We start from the raw sequence: 23,482 nt of genomic DNA, 5'->3' as shown, positions 1-23,482 counted from the left end.
GTTATATTGACAGCTCTGTTTTGCTCAGGCTCATGGCATTCTTTATCCTTCCTGTATGCAAGTGAATTCTCTGTTTGCTTTGCAATCAACTTTTATGACTACATGTGTACTCATTTCAGAGCTAAGGATTCCTGCACTTGGCTTCAGCTGTCATGCCATGCTAGTCTGGGAAAGCGATGAGGACTGAAATATCCCTGCACAAGAGCACACCTCAGCAAGCCTTTTACCACTTGGGATAATACTGCATGAGGAGTTGCAGGGTTTGGATTCTCTCTAGAAGAGGAATGGGCTTCCCTGTGATGGGATCAACATTTTTCAAGGGGGAGGGAAAGGAACTATGAGGAGTTTCATGTACCACTTGTGTGTAGGGAGGGGAGGGGAAGGCTGAGTGCACACTCAAATGGTTATTTTAGTTTTACACTCAGGCAGGTAGCCTGGACACATACGGACACTCTACAGGTGCTCACACAGATATACCCAGAACAAATGTGCAGAATACAGTACACGCACACATATGTTCACATGCACAAAGTATCTAGCTAGCTGTGGTACTTATATGCTCTCCATTACCACACTATTATGGCACCTCACAATCTTACTTATCCTCACAACACCCAGGGCAATACAGCAGTGCTATTATCCTCATTTTACAGATGAGGAACACAGGCTCAGAGAAACAAAGTTAGCAATGGAGCAAGAACTTGAACCCAGGTCTTCCAAGTTCCAGGCTCGGGACCTCAGCTACTGAATCATGTTGTCCTCTTTGTACATGCTTACATGCTCAGAGTAGTGAACATGCATACATGTTCACCGACACGTATGCATACACAGCCATAGTTTAACACACACTCACACCCATGTAACTAACACACACATGCACCAAACAAGGATATGTAAACACTAGTTATGGGCCTGAACCATAACCTCGGATCCAAGTACCTCACATTTTGGAGCTGCGGATAAAAGCTTTGCCTCTCAGGACCATCTGTAACAAGCACTCATGCATGAAGTCGGAATATACACATATGCTCATAAGCTCATATACCCACAGCTAACACAAGTACCCACATACAGACAAGTGCACACCAACAGTAGAAGCTTCATAGCACCATTTCTGAAGAAAATGAGACACCAAAATGTGAGGCTTTAAGGGTTGTTCCCCCCACCCCCCCTTGTTGAGCCATAAAGGAGCTGGTTTGCTGCAGGCTTAGCTTAGTCAGAATCTGTCACCTCCCTAGCCCTACCCTGCACTTTTAAACAGGACAAACAGGTTATGACATAAAAGTTTCAAAACCTGGGGGGTTCCTAATAGAGGAGAGGTTAATGCAGGGGCACTTTAGGCCTCCAGAGAAGGGGAGTGGATGTTTTCACATTTGATACAGACAGAATTTCTCCAGATCGGGAGAGCAGCTGGCTCAGAAGAAAGCCTTTTCTCCACCCTCCTCCTCTCCCAAACTTGGAGAAATTTTGTATCTTGGCAGCCACAGGGCTCATTATTCATGGCAACCTGTAGCCAGATCTGAAGTCTCATTGCCCCAGGCCATGTTTCTCTGTTACCACAACCTGAATGATTTGGGCTGGGTTTTAATCCAGGTTCAGAATGGACGGCTTTGAATGAACAAAAATCCTCACATTCATGCCAGATTTCATACTGAGTGCAACAGAATCCACACAGGCCAGCTTGTCAGCGCCAGGAACCACACCCCCTGCCTCCGAGCACAGTGAAAACCATACATATGAGATCCCAAAGGTCGTGATTTACACTCCTAGCCTGAGTGTGCAGTAAGATGAATGCACAGATAGCCCTGACCATAGTGTATGTACCAAAGCTCCAGCACCCTACCATGTTAGGATTCACACCACGTGACATTAGTGCCGGGACTCTCCTTCCAACCTCATGGGCACATGCAGTGTTACAAAGCACAATGAAGTGTTATGTGTGTCTGTGTTGGAAGGACAGGAAGTCAATGGGAGAGGTACGTTGCCCAGGACTTGGAGAAATCACTGATGCTGAGGCCGAGGTTCAGTGGGTGTGGAGGAAGCTGGTCTGCCCTGTGGGGTAGGTAGGAATGTACTCTGTATGATTAACTTCTTCTGTATGCTGCACCTTTACATTTCTAGGAGCCTGCAGTCTGCAGAAGAGTAGCCCTTTTGTTCTCAAAGTAGCTACAACTTGTTACAAGGAGACACACATACACGCTCAGAGAGGCCTGTCTTGGAGACTTTATTTTCGTCCTTTCTTGTAAGTTTTCCTTACTCTAAAATAAAAAGTCATTTTAGACTGAAGGCATGAGCACCAAAACCTACACGGAATTTTAAGCAAAGGAAGTTTTAAGAGGAAGCCAAGCCATGGCAGTATTCAAGAAGCAATATCCTAGTCCCCTCAAACTGTTGCACTGTTCTGTCCCCAACACTGGGTAGTGGCATTTCGCTGGGCATGTCTGAAGCACACACTGCACTCTGACAATCCAAGGCCAGCAGAACAGCCTGGGATGGACCTGAGGATCTGGCTCATAGACATGGAGCAGGTGCAAATGCAATTCAAAATCACTGTCTTCCCTGCTTCTTCCCACACCTATGCATACCTGCATGTCTCTCACTTACTCTGTTTAGTTATCTCCCAAAGAGAATAGTTCTGTCTTCGTGAATCAAATTTGATCTCAGCATAGTTCAGGGGCTCTGAACCCAATTGGTTCTGTTATTTGCAGCCAACAATCTTGGGCCTGGCTGGATGAGAGAAATGCATGAAGGCCCTTAGTGTCTGAGAACAGGCTGAAGCTGTGAGAGACTGAAAAGTATGAGGAACTTGGAAACTTTACAGATTGTTTTTCTGGCTTTTCCCAAGAAGTAGAGGCAAGATGCAACTTTATACGATGGAATAATAGAGCTTTAATAGTTACCAGCCCAAACAATCAAGTTGAGGAGGCAAGTGGGGGAAGCCACTTCAGGTTGTATTTATGTTTAGTACTTTACACAGCATATACAGAGTGGGTGGAATCCAGTTCAGGCAAATAAAATAAAGTAAAAGCCATTAAGGGAGTTCTCTGCAATCACTGCTCTACAGTAGGTGAAAAATCATTACCTAAGCATGTTCATATTAGTCTTAACTAGTGCAGAGCAAAGCTCAAAATGTTTTCAGTTTGGGTTTGTATAGGACAAATGTAACCTACTATTTCAATTGTACTCCACAGCTCCATGTCTGAGCCAGAGGGGGAGTTGACTAGTAATGGTCCCTGTTAATTAACTCAATCCTTTAGCTCAAATGATAGCAGTTTGTGCTGATGTTGCCAGGTTCAAACCCAGCTGTCGGTTTACACTAAGGGATGCTACTAGAGCTGGTCAGAAACTATTTTTTCCCCTTGTGGAAAATTTTGATGAAAATGGAAAAAAAACCAAAAACGTTCATGGCAAACTTCAGCTTTTTGTACTAAAAAAATTATCAAAACCCCCAAATGAAGTATTTCTCCTGAAAACAGCAATAATGCCATTCGGAAATGCCACCGCAGTGCCTCATGGCAGTTGTATTTTGTTTCGTTGAAAGTCTAATTTTCCATCAAAAAATAGTTTCAATGGAAATGTTTTTGACTAGCCCTAGCTGCTGAGTAAGCACTCCACATTGCTGATGGTTGTCTGAACATGAACTCAAAAAGAAAAGGAGGACTTGTGGCACCTTAGAGACTAACAAATTCATTTGAGCATAAGCTTTCGTGAGCTACAGCTCACTTCATCGGATGCATTCAGTGAAATCTTATGGTCAAATAAATGTGTTAGTCTCTAAGGTGCCACAAGTCCTCCTTTTCTTTTTGCGAATACAGACTAACACGGCTGCTACTCTGAAACCTGAACATGAACTGTATCTTTCTAGAGCAGAAGTTCTCAAACAGTGGTCCGACAGTTCCTTCTAAGGGGCACACCTGGGTGGCCACACAAGAGAATGAAGGGCCACCCACCTAATTAGTGGAGCCGCACAGGCATGGCTCCATTACTTACGTGACTGGACCCTGGAGAAGACGCACATGTAAAGTGAGGTGGTGGCCTTATAATACTTCTCTGCCTCATGGCACCAGACAACAAGGACTATACCCTTTGGACAGTGAGCAGTTTGAGAGTTTCAGAGGAAACTCAGGAAAAGAACAACAGGCAGGCCCAGGGAATGGAGGCGAGGTGTTACAATAAGCATGTCTCTGTCGTAGGTTTTATTTGCTTTAGGGCACAAGGTGTGGACTCATTCTCATGCCAGCTCAGATGCCAGGAAAGGGGCATAAGTCCAAACTTGTACCTAAATGCTAGAATTAAAATGAAAAGTTTCAGGATTGTAAACAGTCGTGCTGCCAAATGGGGAAAAAAAAAAACCCTCCCGCATTTGGAACATTACATACTAAGAGACTATCAACTTTATAGGGACCAAAAGGATACAGTGATTGGCAAGCACAGGATTTGTACACACTTGTACATACACAAGACAAGACTGTGCTTTGAAGGACGGGACTTCCCCTGGCCGATTTTAAATTAAGAGAATAGTTAGCCAATACGTTTTTTCTCCTGCATTTGTATTGCTTTTAGTGTTTAAATGAAACCGCTCTAGCTGTTCAGTTTGCTTGATCCAATAGTGCCCGTGATAACTGTGACACCAGTACCGATGTACAACTGATGATGATTTCACAAACTGGGCACTGTGGCATCACTACAACCTGACTCCTCTGAAAACAACGCCCTGAGGGGCAGCGGGGGAGCATTAGAGATGATAGCTAAGTGAGCATACTAGGCATAGCTGAGATAGTCGAGGCAAAGATAGAGCGAGGTAAGTGATTTGAATGCAATCCAAACCCAACCTTCCCTGTTCAAATGGGCTGAACAAACCCATCTGTTTGAGTTCAGGCTTGTCAGGCAGAACTTTGTGATGTTGCATTTGTGGATAGAGTGAAAGTCCAATCCCCCGCTACAAGTCACCAAAGAACTATCTGAAGCAGAATAATTTCACTCTCTTAGAGACGTTTAGTTAGTAGTTTAGAAAATACCCCCCACAAAATGACACAGAGATTGGAAGGGCCCAGGGCTACACAAATAAATCAAAGAATAAGTGAAATGAATCCATAGCTTATTTTTATGGCAGTGCCTAAAGACCTCCACTACATCCAGAGTCTTGTTGTGTTAGGTTCTGTACAAACACAAACTAAGAGGCGGTCCCTGCCTCATTGTGCTTACAATTGAAACAGCCAAGACAAAGGAAGGATTATTCTTATTTCCATTTTACAGGTGAAGAACAGAGTTACAGAAAGATTATTAAGTGACTTGCCCAAGGTCACACAATCAAGCTGTAGCAGAACTTGCAACTGAAGCACGACCTCATGAATCCCCATCTAGCTCTTTAACCACAAGTCCATCCTTCTTCAAAAGGCTGTCATTCATGGCTAGGGACCGCCTCCCACAAACTACAGAAGCGGAATGGAGGGAAAGTTAGGGTCTTCCCCCTTTTTATAGGTCCCTTCTGTAACAATGAAGTGCTGATGTCATTAATGAAGCAGGCTCCAGCAGGACTCCACTGTTCTCTCTTATCTCGCCTGAGACGCTCCCTGGCTCCCACTGTCTGTCTCACTGTCACTTCCCTTTGTTAGAGACAGCAGGGTGGGGGTGCGACATGGCTGTTAGGGCCCCTTCAGGGACATCTACACAGCCCATTGAATCAAGCCTCCCAGCCTGGGTCGACAGACTCAGGCGAGCACCCTAAGGGCTTGTCTACAATACAGCACTGACGGAGCTGCACCGCTGCAGCGTGTCTGGTGCAGACACGCTATGTTGACGGGAGAGAGCTTTCCCATTGGCATAATAAAGCCACCTCCGCGAGAGGTGGTAGCTATGTCACTGGTTTATTTACACCCCTGAGCGACATATGTTACGCTGACATAAGCTATGGCGTAGGCCTCGCCTAAAAATAGCTGCATAGACAATGCGGTGAAGTTGTGGCTTGGGCTGGAGCTCGGGTTCTGAAGCCCACCCCTCTCCCCAAGCTTCGGCGTGAGCCACAACTTCAGACCACTGTCTACACAGCCATTTTTAGGTACGAGTGTGAGTCCCGCTAGCCCAAGTCTTTCGACCCAGGCTGGGCGGCTCACTTCCCGCTGGCTGGACAGAGTCTGAGCCACGCATCAAAGCCTCTGAATGTGACGACTTTTCCATTGTGACATGTCATGACACCAGCACAGAGAAGCCCTGAGCAAGAGGCATAGGATTGGCCTAAGAACAGAGAATTCCAAAGCACCAGGCCCCTCTCTGCAAAATGGCCGGAGTTGGAATGTCTAGCCAGGCCCCTGATCCAAACGACTGCAAGTGCTTCCTGAATAAAGCATTGCAGCCAAGCCAAAGCATCTGTGTGACTAAAGCGTTTGGAGGAGGATGGAGGTGCTGGAGGCACTTGGCCCTTGATCTTGTGCCCTACACTCCTCTGGCACACTCACTCTTCATAATGACAACCTATTTCCACACCGATGTGCGCCCCGACATCGTCTGAGAGCCTTGTCATCCTGATTCAGCCTCACTGATGTCCTCCAGCAGGGCGCACACTGGAGGCCATCCACGAAGAGAGAGAGCGCGAGTGAGGGAGAGAGTTCTTATGGATGGAAACATTTAGAGGAATAAGTTAGATAAACGTAAGAATGAAGGAGGAGGTTGCTCACTAAATGCTTATCATTCCAGGCTTGGCTACTCAAGATGGTTTCTTAGCCAGTGGATGGTGTGGAGGGGAGAGAGGGTCTGGTAGGGGTCTCTCCTTTGATGGGCATCCTTGGCTCACAGTCAATAACTCTGGGCTTTGAAATGTCAAGTGTGCTCTATGGTGAGTTTCCCTGGAACAGAAAGCTCTTTTATTGAGAGAGAGAGAGAGAGAGAGAGAGAGAGCTGTCTCCCTGATTCAGGAACAACCACTGAGCCCCCAGGATTGTCTTAGACCACAGCCATAAAAAGAGCAAGCGGAGGGAAAACCGCACCTCTGCTTTGGCTCCTTCCTTCTGCCCTTCTCCCTGAAGGAGAGAGCTGTGCCTTCAGATGAGGCTTGTGCTGGCTGAAGGGTCCCTGAGCTCATCAGGGTGACAGGGTGACATGGTGACATTTTCCCCTTCTTTTTTTCTTTCCCCAAGTGTCACTTCTTAGCATACCCAAGGAGCTGCCAAGCTCCAACTCCCCCTGTGGTATTTAAGTGGGCACCAGTCAAGATAGCTGCCTTTGAGCCCTGAAGGAGACAATTTCTCAAATGCAGACATTAGGAATGAGTGTGACAGGGAATGCAGCACACACACAATAATAACCTGCAAACAAATCAGGTTTTCATTCTGAGTCACTCTGGGAACATTTTCTTGGATCTACATTTTTTTCTTTCAGTTCTTCTACATTATGAAGCCCTCGAGTACCAAGCTGTCACTTTGCTAATTTAATCTTATTTTCTGTGTATGCTGCACTCTCGGCAAGTATGTGAGCTCTTTCTGAGGACGCTGAGAATTTAACCCTGGAGTGGCACTCTGGTGCAAGATTCAGGGATGGACATCATCACTGAAATCTCCTCTCTGCTTTCTTGGGGGGAGGAAGTAAGAGAAGCCCCTGGCTTCCCAATCTCAAGATCTCAGTGCACATATTTTCTCTGTGTCTCAGTTAGACCCCTTCTTCCTGGTTTCTTTAGGTCTTAAGCGTCAAGGCCAGAGAGAATTGGATTGGTGGGATGTGTGAAATAACCCTCCCCAATCTACAGATTATTAAAACCTTCCCATCGCTCTAGGAAAAAATACTGTATGGTACCCTTCTTTCTTATGAGGAACAGATCCTCATTCCTCAGAATATCTGCTTGGGGAGTCAGTGGGAGCTGGGACTCAGTATTGCAGTTTCATCAAGAAATCCCTGAAGGAGAAAGGAGAGTATGGGAATGTTATCAAGGGAAAGAACTGAGACAGTCCCTAGGGAAACCCTATGGATGCTAAGGAGAAAGGACTGGTGTGGCTGGGGAACATACTGTGGACTAAAAAGGGAGTGACTCCTCATTTGGGTCAGCTCTAAGGAGAAAGAGAGACAAAAACAAGTCCTTTTGAATTAAACCTTAGCTGCACTCATGAACTCAGATCCTGAAACTGCATACGTGAATTGGATTACAGCAGGTGGAAGAAAAAACTGAAGGAAACATACAGACTCAGGAAATGTGCCTTTGACTGAGGTAGTTGTTCTCTTTGTCAAGTGGCAGCTACTAGACACTCTGAAAAGGTGTAACCAATTAACAAAGCCCCCTCTATTTTTTTGGCTGGACTCACTCATTACACAATGTGTACAACACCTCAGTTGAAACTCTTGAAATCTAAAGGTAAATGGTCTACCAGGTGAACTGTGAGCAGGTCTCCCTCTCATCAAACCAGCAGGGGATGGGTATGTTCTTTTCTTCCATACAGTGCAGCTGGGGCAATCTACACATGCAGTGTTGCTGCAGTGCTGCATTTGCAAGTCCTGAAGGAATCCTCCAGAGCAGTGATCCAAAGGGAGAATGTGTGATTTCTGTGTGGAGCAGGGGAGGTCAGTGGGTTTCCTGCAGAGCTCAAATGCATGTGGAAGGCAGTCTGTTGGAAGAACGCTGGCACAGTGCTGTTCAGAGATGATTTGAAAGCTTTCTTGAAAGCACCATGCAAGATGTGAGCTTCATAGGACCCTTGGAGGAACTGAACAGATCTGAATTTAAATGAAGATCCTTGTTAGTATCATCAGTGCTGGTGTAACAACCCCCCAAAGTAGGAAGAAGCCAAGAAAAGTGCTGTAGAGAGATGACAGGTATGGATCACTCATAAACAGAAGACAGAAGAGTCACTGTAGCTAGGGATGTGTCAGCGATTCTGTTCTTAACCTCTATTTCTAAGGATTCACAGAAATATTTCTTCCTTGACTGATTGTTTCACACACAAGATCTCAGTATGAGGCTTTAATATATATGTATATATATATATATAAAATGTGTGTGTGTGTGGTTTACGTGTCTGTCTGTCTGAACACTTTCAGGTGACAAGAGTGCTGCTTTCACCAACCAGAAAAGTAATAAGCCAGATCCTCTGCTCTAGGTCTGTTCCAGTGGTGCAAATGGGCCAGAAAGCTACCTTATGTGGCACCAGAGGATTCTCCTTGTACAGAGAAATCACTGCATGGTATCTGTGAGGCTCATCATGGTGGAGTGGGGAAGTGAGAGGGGGCATGGCTCGAGTACAATCCCTAACCAGTGTACCAGCCCCCAAAGGGGCCGTTCAAGCTAGCACAAGTTAGAGCCATTCCAAGTCTGATTTACTTTGCACTGGGGAGTGAATTAGCCCTCAGGATTGGGGGCGCACAAAGATGGCTCCAAGTCACCTTCCCCTAGGAACTCTGACGTACCTGACAAGTTGGGCTATTAGAATGTAGTGAACAAGAAAACCAATCTGAAACCCATGAAAAATCTTTTAACAAACTCTCTGAGCAAAATGAAGGTTTACCCCAGGGTGTAAGCCAGCAAAAAACAGGATATGAATCTATTACAGGTGCTGGAGTGACCTCACAAGCCACAGGATTTCCACCTGTATGTGATGCTGTGTCTAGACTGAAAGACTCTCATTGACTTCAGTGGGCTTTGGATCAGAGCCTAACATAGGTCATCAGGACTGTTGTGGCTGAAAGTAATTCCCCTCTATCAGTGGCGGATTAAAAATTTTGCCACCCCTAGGCCCTGAAATAATTGCCGCCCCCCCCACCAGCTCACCTCTGCTCCGCCTCCATCTCCTCCCCGAGCGTGCCCCCGGGTCCTGCTTCTCCCCGCTCCCTGCCAGTGCTTGTGCGCAAAACAGCTTCGCGAAGGAGGGGGAAGAGGGGGGAACGTGGCGCACTCAGGAGAGGAGGCGGGGCCAGGGCAGGGATTTGGGGAAGGGGACCAATAAGGGGAGGGAGGGGGCGGGGAATGGGTGGAGTTGGGGTGGGGGCGGCGGGTGCGAACCGGCACCCGGGGAAGCAGCCTCTGGCTGCTATTATAAATTTGCCGTGCCTGTAAATTTGCCGCCCTAGGCCTAGGCCTTGTCGGCCTAGGCGTTAATACGTCGCTGCCCTCTACATCTTAACTGGTGGCTCATGTGAAATGAGGTTGGTCTCAACCCAGTCTTTAGTGGTCATGTGTCCATGTCACAAAGACTGCCATCACAAATGGGCAACCTTATTGGCTGTGTCAACAGAGAAACAAAGGACCCATTGGCCATTTACCTTGTCTTATGGATTTATAGTGGGCCCATCACTGTGGTATCTTAACATAGCATGGAGAGTGAACTACCCTCTTGGTCCTCTCCAAGTCAGGGTTGGATCACTTTGGGGAGGTGGGGAAATTTCCACCTTGTGTGCTGCAGCTGCCCTGCAATGTAATAAAGGAGTTCGTCTGCAGCTGACAATCTGGCACTTTTCCTTGACACAAAACTCATCTGAAGTTTCTGCTTCTTGTTCCTCATCCATCCAAGCCCAAGTGCAAATTCTGAAACGCGTACACGGACCCTTACTCGGGCTTCTGCCTTCAGACAAGCTGCCTCCAGTACTTTGGCTAGTGATGGAGATGCGAGGCGCTCACTCACTGGTCCCATGGAGAGCGCTGAAACGTTTGTTAAGAGCGGAGGGGGTGTGTCGGTTCTGATGATGCTGTGCTGTTGCTAACAGCCAGACCGGACCTTCTGTTCTCTAGTTGTTGGTTGCTAAGCAAACCTTGGCCTCACTGGGAGCCTGGAAGCTGGACAATAGATCAAGGCCCAGTGCTTTGTGTGGCCTGCTAAGGCCTGTCATTCAAGGCAAGCCTCCCATTGATCCCTAAAGGTCACTGAGTTTACCTTTAACTCCTCCTGCTTACAAGAGCCTGAGGGGAGGGGGCTACAAAAAGGGGTTTCTCCTATTGCCTCCTAGAGTAACGTCACCTTCTTCCTTAGCCAGTCCGGCTGCCCATACAGGCCTCATGGAGCAGAGCTCAGTCCGTATAGCTTTCTATAAATAGGGCAATGAGGTCTAATTCCTTGTGGCTTGAAGCATGGATTCTGAGAATTTCTGAATCAGTCCATTAGGAAGGCCTCCCTCCACTGCTTCCTTTCCTCCATGTCAGACATACTTAGAGGGGATAGGGTCACTGTGACTTGAGACAAAATGATAATAATAATAATTAAAAAAAACCGTATGAGGGAGGCAAGGAAAACCTGTTTTTGCTTCTTCGTGCATTTATTATCTTCATTATCTCCCAATCTCTCTCCTCTGGTGATGAGATTTGTATATTAATCACATCCCCCCCTTCCCACACCCCAGCCTCCAATTGAGACTCCAGGGAGTTTACAGCATTCTTTCTTTCAGCTGCATTTCCACTCTGAAAAAGTGTCTGTGAGAAAATGGAACCTTCTTACTCAACAGATCTTGCTCCCAGTGTTTGTCAGAGTCAGAGCTGTTCACTTTAGTGACAAATCATTCTTTATAACATTTTACTCCTCTTCGTCCTGCAGAAACAAGACAAGTTGGGTTCTATTCCTTCTCGCACACCAACAAGAACAAAGAGAATAGGTGATTGTAACTGGGTGCAAAATTTGAGGACAACTGCATTGCCTAGGGCATAAGTGAAGGCAGCACTAGAAGACATTTGGGTCGCAAAAATGCAGTGCAGGACTTAATATGGCCTGTTGCTATTGTTGGAGTTGTAAATAACCCAGCCTAACCTTCAGATCCTCGGCTGAGTTTGCAGGGCTGTTGGATAGATAAATAATCTTGTTACTAATAACGTGGGTGTGTTTGATCTGAAATTCATCGTGACTTAGTAAATGTGGGTTCCCATATTATATTCACTCTCCAGAGCAGATCCACACTTTAAGTTAGGAAGTTCTTAGTGTATTTCACTGAACATCTGCCCTCAGTTTAAGGATTCCTGATGTACCTCTATCCTGACCAAAAGGGGGCACTCTGCTGCTGGGGTGAGCATGGGTTTCAATCTCTCTAGTCAGTCATTCATCCATTTCATTTTCCCACACTCCTGCAGAATGTGACCAGTTTTGAAACATTCTACCTTTGCTCCTACCATATAGATCATCTATGCACATGCATCACTCTTCCTCTCGCCTTTCATTTGTCTTTTCTTAGTATGTTTGGGTCAATATGTTGCTCGTGTAAGTAAAAGTCTAACAGCAAGATCCAAGCAAAGTTGGGACAGCTGTCAGGAAAGCTTTCTGCACACAGTTCTTCCAAGGTACCGCAATCCTGACAGTCCCGGACAATTCCAGGCTTGCTTGTCTCGTGAGCAAAAAACCTGCCATTTTTTGTGGCATGAATTTGTGAAGTGGGCACGTGGGGACTGGGAGGAGACATCCAAACTCATTCTATTTATTATCTAAATAGAATTTGGATCCAGATACCCAGAGATAAAAAGCTGGGGCCTGATTCCAAGCTCACTGGGAGTCAGTGGGAGTCTTTCCTTTGACTTAAATAGACTTTGGATCAGGCTCTTGGTGCCTTGCACCATCACCCATGCATTCAGCCTTTGTGGGACTGAAAACCTCATCTTCCCTCAGACTCTAGGATCGCATTTATTTCTTTGGTTAATCATCATTATTAACAAGAATATTTATTTTTACTGCAGTAGCACCTAGACGCCTCTTTCAAGAAGCAGGGATCCATTGTGTCACATGACGTATTAAGTCACAGGATGATGTAGTCTCTGCCTGAGAGTCTTGAGTCTAGAAAAAGAAAGGGTGGTGATGTGTACCTCTCACCTCTCTTCATTCCTAAAGGCAGCTTGTTGAGGGTACATGTTTTGGAGGCCCCCTTTGCAATGTCTTCCACATGTATGACTCCTTTATCCCAGCCCAGAATTCTCACCATGAGTCATGAGTACACGGGGGAATAAAGAAATTATCCCTAGGAACCAAGTATTTCCAGACCTACGCAATTTTAATCTGGCTTTTCTTCAGCTGCCCCTCAGGAAGGTACTGATGGTATTTATGCAGATGGCTGCAGAGGAAGGACTAAGGCAATGGCCGTCTTTTGAACCCACCACTCTTCTATTCTGTTCCAAGCAAACCAAAGCGCCACAGCCAATGGTATAATTCACTGACTTTTGCCATGGCTCCCCGAGCCCCAGTCAATAAAGCTTGTCAGCAGTACTTGAGCTCTTTGTTCTCCAATGAGTTTTGGTCTAATGTCTGAGAGAAAGAAAAGTGAGTTTGAGGGGAGCATGCAAGGAAGGCACTGTGTGTACGTCATCATCCTCAGAGCAGGAGCAGCTGGATGTGGCAGGCATGAAATCCCAGCAAGAACTTCATCATCTAAGCAGATAGGGGAAAGACTGCGTTGAAGTGGGAGGGAGGAAGAAGAGGAGGAAAAGGCTAGGAAGCCCCTACCCCGCCCTTCCCTGCACACTCTCGAAGCAGATGCATTGTAATTTCCTCCTATTGTCAGTGACCTGAATGGTTATGGTGTAGTGGGGACCCCTGGCTTCGCCTCCCAAAGGAACGGAACATTTATCAGCCAGAGTCAATGCCGAGCTGTGACCATTTATCACCCCTCCTCGGCATGTGGTAATGGAGCTGCATGCTTCCCAGCAGGCCCTTTGGTCTGCATAAAAGACCGTGACACTGTTGCATTCATGGCAAGCTTTAAGTAGTTTTCCCTTCCTTGCTTCCCCTCCCACCCCCATCTCCTTTTACTTTCTTTCCCCTTTGTTCCTTTCTTCTGGGTTTTTGTTGTTGTTGTTGTTGTCTGCTGCTGCTGCGGCTACATTCAACTCCCTGCTTCTTTTCATTCTCCTCGGTTGGAAGAATTTCTCTCTGAGCATCTCCCCTCTTTCCCTTTCTGGAGAGCCCAGAAGAAAGCAGTTGTTGAAGGCAGAGGACTTGTTTTAAAGGAACTCAAAATTTGGCCTCCGATTTAGATTTTGTAAAAACAATCCGTCATAAACCCAAAGATTAATGGAAGTGTGTGTGACCATGCCTGAAAATAATGGCAGTCAGAAAAAAATCCCAGTGGGAATGGTTGCTTTTTAAGCAAATAAATATTCCCCCTGGAATGTTTGAAACCCAGATTTTGCAGCACTGAAATGATAAACGAAACAAACTGACTTTGCTGATCTTCATAAAGTGAGAGAAATGCAAAGTAAAGAAACATCCTAACAGTGAAAAGCCAATGGGATTTCTGTGGTGTTAGTAGTAATGTAGGCTGAAATTCAGCATGGCATTCAGTTCCCAGTTGGTAACACAGGGATATATAGCACTTCCCTACCTTGTAGAAATGTGGTGAAGATAAATACACCAATGAGTGTAAGGTGCTCAGATCTTATAGTAATGAGAGCCAGATAGATAGATTTTCAAAGCTGCTTACTGGATTTGGACACCCAGTTCCCATCCAGCCCTTCTTGAGAACTTCGAACATCTCAACCACAGACAGGCATGTTTGTTTATGATACCATTGAAATCAGTTTGTTTAAGCAGACAGTTCCCCTCATGCCTCTGCCTGCATCAATGAAAACATGCTCCTTGGGTTTGGATTGATGCATTTCCATGGCATAGACAGTTGTATGGATCTCTATTTTAGTGGAAGGGAGATCTTCCAAAAGGTGTGACACTGGCTTCTTACCATCCTATTTAGCCAAAGGAGGGAACAATACAAGAATGTCTGTATACCACATAGACCTTGCTAGTGTCTATGCCCTCCCCAAGACAAGGCCATTTTGGAATAATGAGATAGGTTTGAAGATGGGTAAAGGACTGTAAGCCTGGGAATGGACAGTCGAATAGGCAGCTGCAGCTTTATCTTCCAGTTAAAGGGGAGGCAGGGGCAGAAGAGAGGCAAGAAAGGAGCCCACCTCTAAACTATAGGTTTAAAAATACATAGGCCATTTTGTTGTTCCAAGGCAGAATGACTTGGTGATTACCTTGCAGCAGCCACTCTCCGAAGGTTGGGAGCGGAGTGCCTGATATTAACAAGGGGGATCATTAGGCTGGCATGTTTAGTAGAGACCCGGGAGAGGTCCCGAATGGTGATCCTCCACCTGCTAGTGGATCTGGTCACGTGATACAGTGGTGCTTGGCTCCAGTGGGAGCAAGTGCCCAGCTTGCTAGGCAAAAGGGAGCTTGGTCATGATGCAGGACCTCTGTCAGTGAGGGAGTAAAGTGGGGAAATGTGATTTCAAGAGGAGTTGGAAGGACCCCCAGTGGGTGGGAGAAGGTGACTGTGATGAGATGTCAGGTGTGGTGGAAATTACCCCTCTTTCCATGTGCATCTCTCAAGTATGTGACCATGTCACTATTGCACACGATGGGACAGGCTCAGGATAGTCACTTCAGTCGCTGACTTAAGTGAAAGTGCGCCTTCAGTGTGCAGCCGAAAGCATTAACCTTTGCAGTAGGGAAAGTAGGGGTATGTCTACCCTGGAATAAAAGTCCATGGCAGGGTTGTGTCTGGCCTGGGTCACCTGCCTTGGGCTCACAGGGCTCGGGAGTGAAAATGGTTGTGTAGGTGTTCAGGCTTGCACGGGAGTGCTGGACCCGCCCCACACTTGCAAGGTCCCAGCGCTCAGGCTCCAGTCCAAGTCCAAATGTGTACTCAGCAATTTTACAGTCCCACAGCCCGAGCCTGAGTCAGCTGACTTAGGCCAGCCACAGATGTTTCATTGCTGTGTAGATGTACCCTAGAAGTCCTTGTGTCAAGAGAATTTTGGCATGCCCCAGATTGGACCAGACTAAGAGAGGAGTTTTAGACTCAGGATCTGGGCCCCCTGGTTTAAAGAGGCTTGACACAATAGTGAGAATGAGGGACATGGTGGGAAAACTGATTCCATTGAGAGGGAGGGAAGATGTGTCTGTGGGACACAGGGAGAAGTTTCCCTTTGGGGTGGAAACCTGAGAAAGGCAAATCAAAGCATCCAGAAGTAGCCCACTGGTTTTGCCTCCCACACTGCCCCTCAGCTTTTGGTGGATCCATTTCGACTTAGTCTTTACTCACCCCTGGGAAGAAGGGGGATAACTTAGAAACACCTGCATCATCCTGACTAGTTGGGCCAGCAACCTTTCAGGAGGTGGCTGCCAGCCCTGGGTTTCAGAATGACCGTGCAGATTCCAAGGCGAGACGGCATGGTGGGCGGGGGGAGGGGGACGGCATCCTCCTCCCCCCTCTGTTTAACATTTGCCCCCTGCTGGGAGACCATCTGCTGACTGTCATGGTGTCACTGCCTCCGACTGGCTCCTCAAAGACAACTGGGGAGAGAGGGAGGGAAGTGAGGCAGCCGCTTTGGGAGACTTTGAGTGATGAAAAGAACATCTTCCCTTTCAGAGCTAATTTAGGGGTCACGGAGTGTGGGGGGGAGGGGAAGTTAAAGATCCTGACAATGTACGTCCCTGATAAATCTCCACTACAAACATGTCTGTCCTGATGGTTCAGAGAATTTAATCAGAAAATGTGAATGATAATTGGGAATAATTTAAGAACACCTTACTGAATGCCCTAACAGCCATTATCCCACAATTGAGGATGAAGGCCATGCTGGTTAAAAAACCAACCTGTTTTAGAGGGGAAGTGAAGGCAGCTATAAAAAATAAAACATACAACCAATGGAAAAAAGGGGAAGGTGATAGTAATTAATATAAATCAGAAGTTAGGAATTGTTGAAAATTGACAGGGAAAGCAGAGGGACACAAGGCCAGCTGAGGAAAGGACACTAGAAGGAGTTTTTAAAATATATTAGGAACAATGGTATTGGTTCTAATAGATGGAAATGGTAGAATTTTTGTTAATAATGCAGACAAGACACAAGTGTTCAATAGGAGCACCTCAATACAAATCCAATGATCATGATGCTCAATAATTGTAACTCCTTAGAAGGTGTGTCATTGTGAAGTACCTTTCTAGAATCTAAAAGCATTTCTGCCTCAGTTTCTGTGCTGACAATAGCATTCCACAAGTTAGTAGCTAACTGGCCACAACAAAAAGTCTTAAACCAATTAACTAAACTTTTACACCCCTGGATTCTGGGATTACAATTAGTCTCTTCTTCCTTTGACTGCAGTGGTATCTGCTCCACACCTTCAGGTGGTACAGATGAAGAGTAATGAATCCATGGTGAGATACACAATATGCAAGCATAAAATTGGCCTTGTTGGTTAGATGGGTGTAGTCCTGGTTTGGAGACTGTCTCTTATCTTACATTCCATCCTGGGAATTGAGGTACACTGGGACGCTTCTATTCACAGTCCATAAATTTGAGGCACGGGGGACTGGTGTCGGGGGGACCTGGAGTTATCCAGGTTATCATGGGAATTGTGGATTCTCTAGATCAAGTCACCACACTTTTGCCTGAGGAGGGTGATGTTTCAATGGACTTTTTGGATAGTGTCTTGGTGGAATTCCTTGGAATTGACATTGGCCAACAACAGGTAGGGACTATTTTTTGTGTGTTGTTATTTAGCACATGTGCTCTGAGATCTTTTCAAGTGCTCATTTTTATAACCCATAACATAAATAGAAGTAGTATTTGAGACCTCCTTGAGCCTCACCCTGATGGGTAACCATGCGCAGACCCCATTGATTTTTAGAGAACTCACAATTAAGGGTCAGATTCTGACACTCTTACTTAGGTTCAATAGCACCTTAATTGACAAGAAGTCCCACAGGAAGATACTATAGTCAGCTATCAGAACCTGGCCTGAGGTCATGCTTTTGGTGTTTTAGGACTCATTTCCACTAGACAGCCACCTACGTTCATATCTCTCCATGTTTAACACATTAAACTTTGCTACCCCTGTGCTTTTTAGCAAGACTGTTGTTAGCTCTGTATTTATTACCCCTTTCTCCTTATTCTTTCTCCCTATTTGATTTTGCTCTATCTGACCTCTCCTTCCCTGGGCTGTTCTATATGGTTGACATTTTAAGATGGTGGGGGTTTTATTTTACTTTTCATGTGATGTTTTAGGGTTTTTGTTGGGATTACTGAACAGTGCCACAGAGGAGGGCAAGTAATACATTAAATAACTAAGAACTATCATTACTTTGGAAATTATTGTTATCACAGAGGCTGTAAACTCTTTGGAGCAGGCACCATCCATGGCCAATGGGAGATTATCCAGTAGTACCTCCACCACCATCTCTGTCAGGTCCCAGCCTGAAGACTGATTGGGAAGGGATCAGGAGATTGGCAGCTTCTAGGTAGAGTCAGAGGGAATGCTTGGTGAGCTTCTCCATTGGGTCACTTAGGAATGGGAGGTGAGAAACTGGGCGGTAAATGGAAAAGTCAGTCGCACAGAGTGACAGTTTCTTAAGTATTGGCTGGAATATGGCGTGCTTTAATCATAATAACTGTAGCCCTTCTAAGGCACTTTCTTTCACCAGGTCTCAGAGCGCTCTACAGAGGAAGGTAAGGTGCAAGACTGTGTAAAGGGCAACCTGCCCTTACCTACCCGTAATGAGCTTCATAGTCCTTGCCTTGTACGGTGCATTTCCTGACTCTTACTGTGTGTTTCAGCTTCTGGACAGCAACCTCCTACCCTTCTTCCAAGGGCATTTTTGGTTACTGAAAACTGGGAGAGGTTTGGGGCAGAAAGAGGATCTTGATGGAGAGACAGATGTAATAAAGGAAGAACAGGGTGGGCTTAGCTCTTTTATACTTTAATATTAGTGGGATGTGTCTCCTGGCTCCCTGTGCCACTTCTATTACCCCTGACTTTGCTTCCCTCTTGCTGATTTATAATTTTTTCATAAGGTACATTTCTTTGTCCTGTTGTGGTCTCTGCAGTGCCTGATAACTTTTTTTTTTGAATCTTTATCCCAGAAGCATTTCTCTATATTGCTGAGTATTTAGTGGTGAGAGCAGGGACTGGTAGTCAAGACTCCTGGGTTTCTATTCCTTGCTCTGCTACTGACTAACTGTGGGATGTTGGCGAAATCGCTTACTTGGTCTATGCCTCAGTTTCCCCAATCTGTAAACAGGGGCATTAACATTTATCTACCTCACAGGGATGTGGTGAGTCTTAATTCATGTTGTGAGGCGCTTGCTGTTCCTCAGATGAAAAGAACAGCAAAGGCCAAAGCAACGAGGGCCTGATCCAAAGCCAACTGACTTCAGTGGATCAGGCCCTTAGCTTTCATTATTAAAGCAGATAGTGGGGGAAAGGCTTTTTTAAATCTTGCTTCGAAATCACATAGAGCTTTTTTAAGGGCTCTCCTCAGCCTGTCTTTGCTGGCACAGCAAAGGAGAAAGAGCAGGGTAAAAGGAGAATTGAAAGGTACCAAACTTTGTGGTAAACTCCCATCAGTCTGGGCTTCAGAACAAGCAATTTCAAAGCAGTATTGGGCTGGGTAGCCCTGAACTTTCTTGAAGTAAAAACAATCCTAACAGCTCCATCGTGTGGCAGTTTGTCTTCATTGCCCCTGCGGTTTTGGAAATTTGCTATCCTTGCTTGTGCCATCAGCCACATTTAGACACCTGGGGTGAAATGCTGGCCCTATTGAAGTCAATAAGAATTTTTCCATTGACTTTGATGGCACCAAGATTTCACTCAAGCTGCCAGTTTTAAAATGTTTAGGGTTTCAGGGACAAGGCAACACCTGCCAGATTTCTGATGAGCAACCTCGGCTTTTAAAATCTTGTTCTTTCTCAGTATATCCTGTAACACAAACTTTATTTTCATTTCTAACGTTTCCAACATAGCTATTCTGAGATGTTGGGCTCTTAGGCCCAGATCCTCTGCGGTATTTAGAAACCTAACTCCTATGGCATCTAAATACCTTTGAGGATCTGGGCCTTTGTTCCCCATAGAGATGGCCCCAGGCTGCAAAATTCAGATCTGGGTCTGAATCCGAATGATCCTGAAGTGTTTAGATGTTTGGTCTGGTCTGGGTTGGATCTAAGAAGTGGTGAAACAAGAAGGGGGCACTAGCATGGAGGAGATCTCTGTGTACTTTTAGAAGCACCAGGCAAAGAGGAATGGTGTTCTTCCTTGATCTAAAGTCCCTTGCACATATTGCTGCCAATTTCAAAGCAGCTACTTCAGTGACATTTTTGTGGGTTGTGAGTCTTTTTGTGTTTCAGCTTGATTCCTCCTTTCTAGTAGCAATAAATAAACGCCAACACTTTAATCAGAGGACCTTAAGGTTCTTTCACATCACTGCAAGGTAGGTCAGCATTACAGAGAGAGAAACTGAGGCACTGAGCAGTGACACGATTTCCTCAGGATCCCACTGCAAGTCAGTGTCAAAGCTGGGAATGGAACCCAGGAGTCCCGACTCGCAGTCTTGCACAGTACCCACAGAAGAATCCTTCCCCTATTTGTCCCTGTGGCATTTCTTTCCCTCTCATTCCCTCTCTCTCAGAATCTCCAGGAATAACCTCTAGTAGTTGGAGGAAGAGCTGAAGGGGATACCTTGCTCACAGCCTGCATCCCTACTCATCATGAGTGACACTTCAGCTGCCATGAGCTAGAGAGGAATCGCAGGGGCAAGTATGTGACTCACTCCACCCCAGAGCACTGCAAAGCATGAAAGGGCTGAGCACAAACCTCACAGAGACCTGTGCTTTCATATCTGCCCAGCAAATGAGGGCTGCTAAGAGGTAAAGCAACCGGGAGTGGTTCACCCTCCTCCCACTGGCTGGTATAAACAAAGCTCCCCCTTCTCCTTGGTCTGTTTCATAGACCTCAAGGTCAGAAGGCACCATTGTGATCATCTAGGCTGAGGTCCTGTATCACACAGGACATAGAACTTCCCCCAAATAATTCCTAGAGGAGATCTTTGAGGAAAACATCCAATCTGGATTTACAAATGGTCAGTGATGGAGAATCCCCTGGTTAATTACTCTCCACAATGGGGTGAGAGCTCCCTCTGCTGCTTAATTACTAAGGCTGCTGAGCCAGGAACATCACAAATATCTGTGTTTTGGCAGGCAGATGATCTGAGCCAGACGCTTAACAGTAACATGGGCTTTCACACAAGCCCAGCAAGTTAAAGGGGCTGAGCCAGTGACCTCACAGCAGCCTCTACCTTGATATCATCCCAGCAAACCAGAAAGGCAAAACCACAGACCTCAAAGATATAGCTGCATTCACATTGCCACAGCACGCTCAAGGGCTGAGTTGGTGACACTTACAGTGGCCTCATCCTTGACATCAGCCCAGCCAATTGCAGCAGCTGAGCCAGTTACTCTCAGAGTGGTTTGGGCCTTGACATCAGCCTAGCACAATACAGCTGCTGAGCCAACAACCTCACAGAGACCTGAGTGTTCACATCTGGCTTGCAAGCTAGAGACGCTAAGCCAGTGAGCTCACAGAGACCCAGCCTTGACATTGGTCCAGCAAGCAAGACGTTCAGTCAGTAACCCCAGAGAGTTCTCTACCCTGACCTCAGGACTAGCAAGCCAGAGGTACCGAGCTCAGAGCAAGCTGAGCCTCTACATCAGACCAGCAAATGCAGTTGCTTGGCTAGTACCCTCACAGTGGTCTGTGAGTGAACATCAGTGAGCAACCTGGAGTTGCTGAATAGGTGTTAAAGTGTGTGGGAATGAAGTTAATCTTCCTCTCCCCCTCCTGAGCTTGGGGGAGCTCCTCAGGACTCCACCTCCTCCTGCCTTATCACATGCTGGTGACCTAAAGAGACACCACACAGGAGAATATAGATTCATAGACTGCAAGGCCAAGGAGACCATAATGATCATGTAGCATAACAGAGACACTACAAGTTATGCCTGCATCATGCCTACCACTTCTGGCTGAGCTACAGCATCTCCTTTAGAAAGACACCCAGTCTTGATTTAAAGAGTTCAAGTGATGGAGAATCCACCCCATCCCTCTGTAAATGGTTTCAATTGTTAATTGTAGTCAATATTAAGCATTTGTGGCTTATTTCTAGACTGAATTTGTCGAGCTTCATCTTCCTGACGTTGAATTATTATTCATTTGTCTGATTAATTAAAGAACCATTGACTATCAGAAATCTTTTCCCCATGTAGGGACTTGTAGACAATGATCAAGTCACCTATTAACCATTTATTGGCCAAGCTAAATAAAATGAGCTTTTAAAATCTCTCCCTATAAGGCAAATTTGCCAGTCCCTCAGTCATTCTTGTAGCTCTTTTCTGAACCCTTTCCAATTTGACAACATCATTTTTGAAGTGTGGACACCAGAACTGGACACCGTTTTCCAGTAATGGTCTCATTAATGCTGTATACAGCAGTAACACCCCCCTCCCCACCGCACACACACACACTGCTACTAGATATTTCCCTGTTTATACATCCAAGAATTGTCTTTGTTGTCTTAAGGTATGTCTACATTGCAACGTAAGTCCAGGGTTAGTGAACACAAGTCAGCTGACCCATGTTAGGGAACCCTGAGCATGAGCATCTACATTGTATTTTAACCCTAGGTTAAGAATTTTCTAACCCGTGCTTGAACCGAGGGCTCTGGCCTCCACACTGCAGTGTGCAGACCCTCGTCAAAATAATCATATCCCAGGGCACCTAATGCCCCCCACACCCCCGCCCCTCCGAAATGTGGCCACTCTAGCCCTAAGACCATGGTGTTCCATGGAAAAACTTTACTGCATGCCCAGCATGTTACCAGGAAGCAGCAGCTCGCTTTGTGAAAGGCTTGACGGGTTCTCTCTCCATTGCACACCCAGGAGGTTCTCTGATAGTGTGCTTGCAGATCAGTGATGAGAACAGAATGGGTTAACGCTGGTCTGAGCTGCTGCCGTTTGCAAAAGGAGGGTGGCTTCCATTTTCAATAGTATAGATTGCAGATTGTTGGGATAGAGAGGACTAAGGAATTTGTCCTATGGAATTGTGGGATACTTCTGGATGACTCCTGGGACCTGAATCAAGTGGGGTTGCAGCTACGCTGCAAAGCAATAGGGCTCAGACCCTGGGTCTAGGCTTGACTCGTGCTTGGACTCTCCAGCCCTCCTGGAACCCTATGTCCAAGCCCTGAGTTACCACAATTGCAGTGCAGATGCAAGGGCAGTTAGTCTTGATCCCAGGCTCCAGAATGGGCTTACATTGCAGCGTAGACATACCCTTAGCTGCCACATTGCACTAACAGCTCATATTCAGTTGGTTATCCACCATGACTGCTAAGAACCTTTTGGTGTCATTACCTTCCTGTATACTGCCTCCAATCTTGTAAGTGTGACCTACATTCTTTGTTCCTAGCTGTATGACTTTACATTTAGCTGTATTAAAACACATGTTCTAGTGAGCACAGTTTAACATACAATCCAGATCACTTTGTAGAACTGACCTGTCCTTATAATTATTTATCACCACACCAATTTTTTGTCATCTGCAAGCTTTCCCAGCAGTGATTTTTAGAATGTTTTTTCCAAACCATTGATAAAGACATTGAATAGCATTGGGCCCGGCACCTGTGGGACCTCACTAGAAATGATGATTCTCCATTTTTCCAGATCTACCTGTTAGCCAGATCTTAATCAATTTAATATGTTCTACACTGATTTTAT

The sequence above is a fragment of the Caretta caretta genome, chromosome 6 (genome assembly GCF_965140235.1).
Source record: "Caretta caretta isolate rCarCar2 chromosome 6, rCarCar1.hap1, whole genome shotgun sequence".
In the NCBI taxonomy this organism is placed as follows: domain Eukaryota; kingdom Metazoa; phylum Chordata; order Testudines; family Cheloniidae; genus Caretta; species Caretta caretta.
Note: the sequence above shows the minus strand (reverse complement) of the source record.